Below are 6,000 nucleotides of genomic sequence, written 5' to 3' on the forward strand. Positions count from 1 at the left end.
ATTGAGAATTCAAGTAAGATGAGGGTAAGAAATGTCCACTGCATTCCATGTGTTCAATAGTGATTATAATAATTATTTCACATGATAAACAGAACATATCAAAGAGAGGGAAGAAATAAAGCTTTATTTAAGAATATGTTAAGCCAAAAATTATGTGTTCATTTCCTTATCTTGATTGTTATATGAATGTTTTTTAACTGTTTGTTTCTTTGAAAGGCAGAGTTACAGAGAAGCAGAGGGAGAGAGAGGTCTTCCATTCATTGGTTCACTCCCTAAATGGTCACAAAGGCTGGAGTTGGGCCAATCCATTGCCAGGAGTCAGGAGTTGTCTTCCAGGTCTCCCGTATGGGTTCAAGGGCCCAAGGTCTTTGAATTCTTCTACTGCTTTCCCAGGACATAGCAGGGAGCTGTATCAGAGTTAAAATGTAGTGAGTTTAGCAAAGAATCCCTGAAAATTTTTGAATGAGATAAAATGTGAGTAATTCATAGAAAGGTTTTTCCATATATATTATGAAAAGTGAAAATAAAGAAAAATAATATTGTGGTGTATATATACAAAATAGTATGGCAGAAATATCAGAAAAACACATTTTATTTTTTCTTGTAGCTATTTGTTAACTTATTTATTTAATGTTAGATTAATCTTACAAGCATAAAATAAATGGAAAGTAGATCATCATAATAATTAAAAGAAAGAATAAGAAATGGAGGGGGAAGGAAGGTAGAGGCATGAACAGGAGGGAGATTAGCATAGAAAATATAACTATGCTCCTAAATCTGTATGTATGAAATACATAAAATTTGTTCACTTTCAAATATTTAAATATATAAAAGGAATAATACATTTTAAAAGGAGTTGCTTTAAATATAACTAGGTACTGAAAAATGCTTTAAGTGTTGCTAGAAGGTATATATTTTAGATATTTTAAACTTGTACAATTTACAACAATGTGATGCCATGATGGATGAGATGAATCTCTATTTAGTGCTCATTGTGCTCTATTTGAATGACAAACATTTTCAGAGTTAAGAACAGAGAATGAATCCTGGATTCCCTGAATGAAGTTCACAACCCCTGATATATTGGGTGAAGAGTTTTTCCTGTTGCCTATTATTAGCTATGTCCTTAGTTACTGAGAAAATCTGGGAATATGAATGCCAACAAGTATCCATGCTCTTTATTTTTTTCAAATTAGAGATTGAATGTACCCAAAACTAAAGTACTAGAACTAGGTTAAATTCCTTCAAATGCAAATAGATTATTCTATTTAGTTCTCCACATAATAGTCATTATAAATAATGTCACAATACAATGAATTAGAAAAAGTTCTGACAGTTTTGCATATATATGATATTCTCCATGTTAATTATTATAAGAATGCAGGGTATCTGTTATTGCAATGAGATTTTTTTCTGGAACTATCAGATAGTTACTGGATTATTCTTTGGAGATTGCTGACTCAACTTAAATGAAACCCAATACATTTCAGTGAATGATTACTACATGGGTAGAGTAGTAAGGAACAGATAGAATTAAGAGAGACTTTAAAAGCCAAATCTTGAAATCTGCACATATTGGGGGCCGGTGCTGTGGTACAGTGGGTTAAAGCCATGGCCTAAAGCGCCGACATCCCATATGGGCACCAGTTCTAGTCCCGACTGCTCCTCTTCTGATCCAGCTCTCTCCTATGGCTTGGGGAAACAGTAGAAGTTGGCTCAAGTCCTTGGGCCCCTGTACCCATGTGGGAGACCTGGCAGAAGCTCCTGGCTCCTGGTTTCAGATTGGTGCAGCTCTGGCCATTGCGGCCATCTGGGGAGTGAACCAGCAGATGGAAGATCTCTCTCTCTCTCTCTCTCTCTCTCTCTCTCTGCCTCTCCTCTCTCTGTGTTAATTCTTTCAAATAAATAAAATAAATCTTTAAAAAAAAAAACAAAAGCAAAAAAAACCCCTGCACACATTAAAGTGTAAGAAAGGATTTTAACAGCAGGAACTGGGACCCAAACAATTTACATTCATGGTAGTGTCAAAGATAAAGAGACTGGATCACAGCCCATCTCTACACAGAGAATTCTTAATCAACCCTGCCACAGGCCCTGAGATAGGGAAGCAGATAATGATGCAAGAGAAAACAGAGCTCCACATTAACAAAGAAAATGAAAAATGCAGAAAAAGAAAAAACAAATTTTACTCTCTTAATTAAAAGTAAAAGATTAGGATAGATATGTAATTCCAAGGTGTCATTAAGAAGAGGAGTAGGGATAAAACAAGAAGTTGCATAATTGATATTACATCTCCTAAAAATAGGTTTAGCTTTTTGATTTGTTGTATATTTAGATGCTTGACACTTTTCAGAAATCAATCACAAGCATTGTGCATATAATCAAAGCCTGAAATCAATTTTATAGCTGTGATAAATCACTGGAAAATACAATGTGATAGTATTTCTGTGCTTTTATTAGCCTTACACTTCAAAGTTTTCCAAGGTAAAAGTAATCTCTACTTGTTTTTCCTAAAAGGTAGGTATATAAGAGAAATAAAATATAACTACTAGGTTATTGCCATTATGCATGGTATTGTCCCATTGAAATCCAAATGAAAATAAACCTTCCAGGTGATCACATCCAAAACTTTAGAAAATTTGGCAATGTTAGTGTCCTTCTAACTATTAACTCTCACATTCTGAGTAAAATCAGTGATGACTTAATTTACATCAGAAATGTACAGGATATTGTCATTATGTTCCTATATCTTTCTTACATGTGTATGGCCATAGGGTTGTCTTTTTCACAGCAATTTAAAAAAATCAAGTGAAAATGTTCCTATACTTAAGATGCTTCCTCCCACTCTTTATAGTTTATTTATGTCCATGTCTCTGAAATAGTTTCCCTAACAACCAAAAGGAGTTCTTAAATTTGTGGCTATAATTCAGTCTTAAAGTGTTAGCCATCTACTTTTTACAAACCAAGCACAAATAAAAATACCTGTTCAGTAGGATTTTGAGTAAAAACACATTAAACTAATAGCAATTTTGTTGCTGAATAAAAGTCTTTCCAGAGTTTTCCCATTTGGGGTATTAGCATCTTTTTAAATACTATATTCTCCTATAATGAGTTACAACTAGATGAAGTTACTATGTATTATAGATGCTACTTTAAAAAGTTATGCTAGGATCTGGCTCTGTAGCATATAAGCCTCCACCTGTGGCATCAGAATCCCATATGGGCACTGGTTCAAGTCCTGGCTGCTCCTCTTACAATCTAGCTCTCTGCTATGGCCTGGGAAAGCAGTGGAAGATGTTCCAAGTGCTTGGGCTACTGCATCCATATGTGAGACTTGAAGAAACTCCTGGCTCTTGGCTCAGCTCAGTGCCAGCTGCTGCAGCCATATAAGAAATAAGCCATTGGATGGGAGACCTTTCTCTCTGTCTCTGCCTCTCTCTCTACCTCTCAAATAAATAAATATAAATCTTTTTTTAAAAAGATATTATGCTAGATAGGCAGTTACCCTTTACAAATCCTTTTACTCTTAATTGTAAATGCTACAGCTCTCATCTCAGTAGCATCTAGTGCTCAAATATTTAATAACAAAAATCACAGAATTAAAAAAATACCTCTTTATGCCACATTGTGATGGAAAAAGGCTAACATAGATGCTGAAGTTAATGAAAAATGACTCATTTCAATAGAAGCTTATTTGCTGTAACATCAACTCATGTTGGAAAAAATAGATAATCTGCATTCTGGTTTCCTGCATAGTTGTCAGATTACTTCACATTTAAATATTAAACATCTATGGAATTCATTTCTATTAACTGTTAACACACCTTTTTAAATGATTTGTTTATTTGGAATATTTACAATAGCAGAGGAAGTGGGGATAGGAGCCAGAGGAAGAGAGCAGAAAAGAGAGACTGAGACATATTTCTCATCCAAGAAGGCTGAAATGAGTGGGGCTGGGCTAGTCCAAAGTTTGGAGACTGAAGATTCTTCTGAGACTGTCTCAGATGGGATTCAGGGCACCCAAACAGTTTGATCATCACCTGCTGATTTTCCCTGCCATCATCAGGGTGCTGGATTGGAAGTGGAGCAGATGGGACATAAGTTGACACTATAAATAATGCCAACATTGCAGATGGCACCTTTACCTGGTGCCATTCAACTTTTAAAAAGATATATTAACTTGTTTGTAGAGGATACTGCCTTAATGTTCTTAGGAGAACACACCACTCTGGAAAAGGACATGGCTGCAGTTCTGTTTCTGCCTATGCAGGAAGGGTGAGGGCACATCCTCCCAATGAAATGCAGTGGTAGAAGCAGCAGGAGGATTATGGGCTTTAATTAATACCTAGTTTTTTTCAGGAACTTGTTATAACATCTGACTAGACCTGTCTGTGATGATATACATCACCATTTTCTTCTCTGTCATGGATCACCATACTGGATACTTTTCTCACCATAAAGTTGATGTATAACCTTGCCTACATGCTTGCTAGCTAGAAAAATTCTTATATGTTCTAATAAAAAATGCTGGCTGAGAGCTATCCAGCTTCACCATCTGCTCATGGAGGCTCCCATGTCCTGTCTCTTCTTTGTCAGTTCATGACACTTGTTTATTTAAAAGCCAGAATGACAGAATCAACTGGTTCATTCCACAAACTATAAATTTAAGGATGAATTCATATCACATTTTTGAGATTACAAAAATATAACTGCTACTGGAACTAAGTAAAGAATGAGCAGAAATTAGTGATAAAAATATGTTCTGTGGCACCTATGCAAAAATTTTAATAACCATGTTATTTTTGCTATCAACCTCCTGATATTTCTGTGAAACTTATGAAGCTGCTTCTTCATCTGATAATTGACAAACTGGCAATTTTAATGATTGGTTTATTCCTGAAGAGTTTCTCTAAAAATTATAATTAATTGACTATCTCCTTTTCTGGAAATCCTATAATGAGAGATTATCACATTTCTAGTCCATACTTTTATTACAGCTTCTCCCCCTCCCTCATACCTTTTCTTTTTTAAAAAAAATTTAATTTTTTTTTATTTGACAGGTTATAGACAGTGAGAGACGGAAAGAAAAGTCTTCCTTTCTTTGGTTCACTCCCCAAGTGGCCCCTACAGCCTGTGCTGCACTGATCTGAAGCCAGGAGCCAGGTGCTTCCTCCTGGTCTCCTATGTGGGTGCAGGGGCCCAAGCACTTGGGCCATCCTCCACTGCCCTCCTGAGCCACAGGAGAGAGCTGAGTGGAAGAGGAGCAACTGGGACTAGAACTCAGTGTCCATATGGGATGCCAGCACAGCATGCGGAAGATTAACCAAGTGAGCCTCAGCGTCGGCCCCTCCCATGCCTTTTCAAGCTATGAGTTGTTACAGGCAGACCTGCCAAATATTGATTCCTTGAGTCCTCTTATCTGCCTTCCCCACTGAATCAAATGATTCAAATCACCAGATCTGCTTTCCTTCAGTAGCCCTCACTCTTTACATTATTTTTTATTATCCTTAGAGGTTAACAATCTGAAAATATAAGATTCAAATAGCCTTCCTGACTCCAGGGTTTTTTTTTTTTATGATCTCATTTATCTTAAGAGTTGAAACCATGTTTTATATTGATAAACTATTTTCCCAATTTGGAAAAACCTCCCTAGATGTTAAATAATGTGCAAAACAACATTTGATTGATTTCTGAAATCATGGCTTTTGGAAGTTCATATAGATGATTATTTAAATATTAAGACATTGCCTGTGAGAGGCATACTGGCTACATATTTTCTTCTACTGTTTTCACTGGCATACCAAATGAATCACAATTTAAAACACCAGTATATTTTCATATATATTCAGAAATATTTCAAGTTTTCTATAAATTCTATGATTTTAGTTAAAAGCCAGTCACCTAGATGACCCAGATTTTTATTATATAAATTCACACAGAACTGCTCTATATTTGAATTCTGATGGTGTCTGTGTTGGCATTGTGGCTTAAAATGACACT

This window comes from Oryctolagus cuniculus, chromosome Y (assembly GCF_051225735.1).
Source record: "Oryctolagus cuniculus isolate XC-2025 breed Fujian yellow rabbit chromosome Y, ASM5122573v1, whole genome shotgun sequence".
Classification (NCBI taxonomy): Eukaryota; Metazoa; Chordata; class Mammalia; order Lagomorpha; family Leporidae; genus Oryctolagus; species Oryctolagus cuniculus.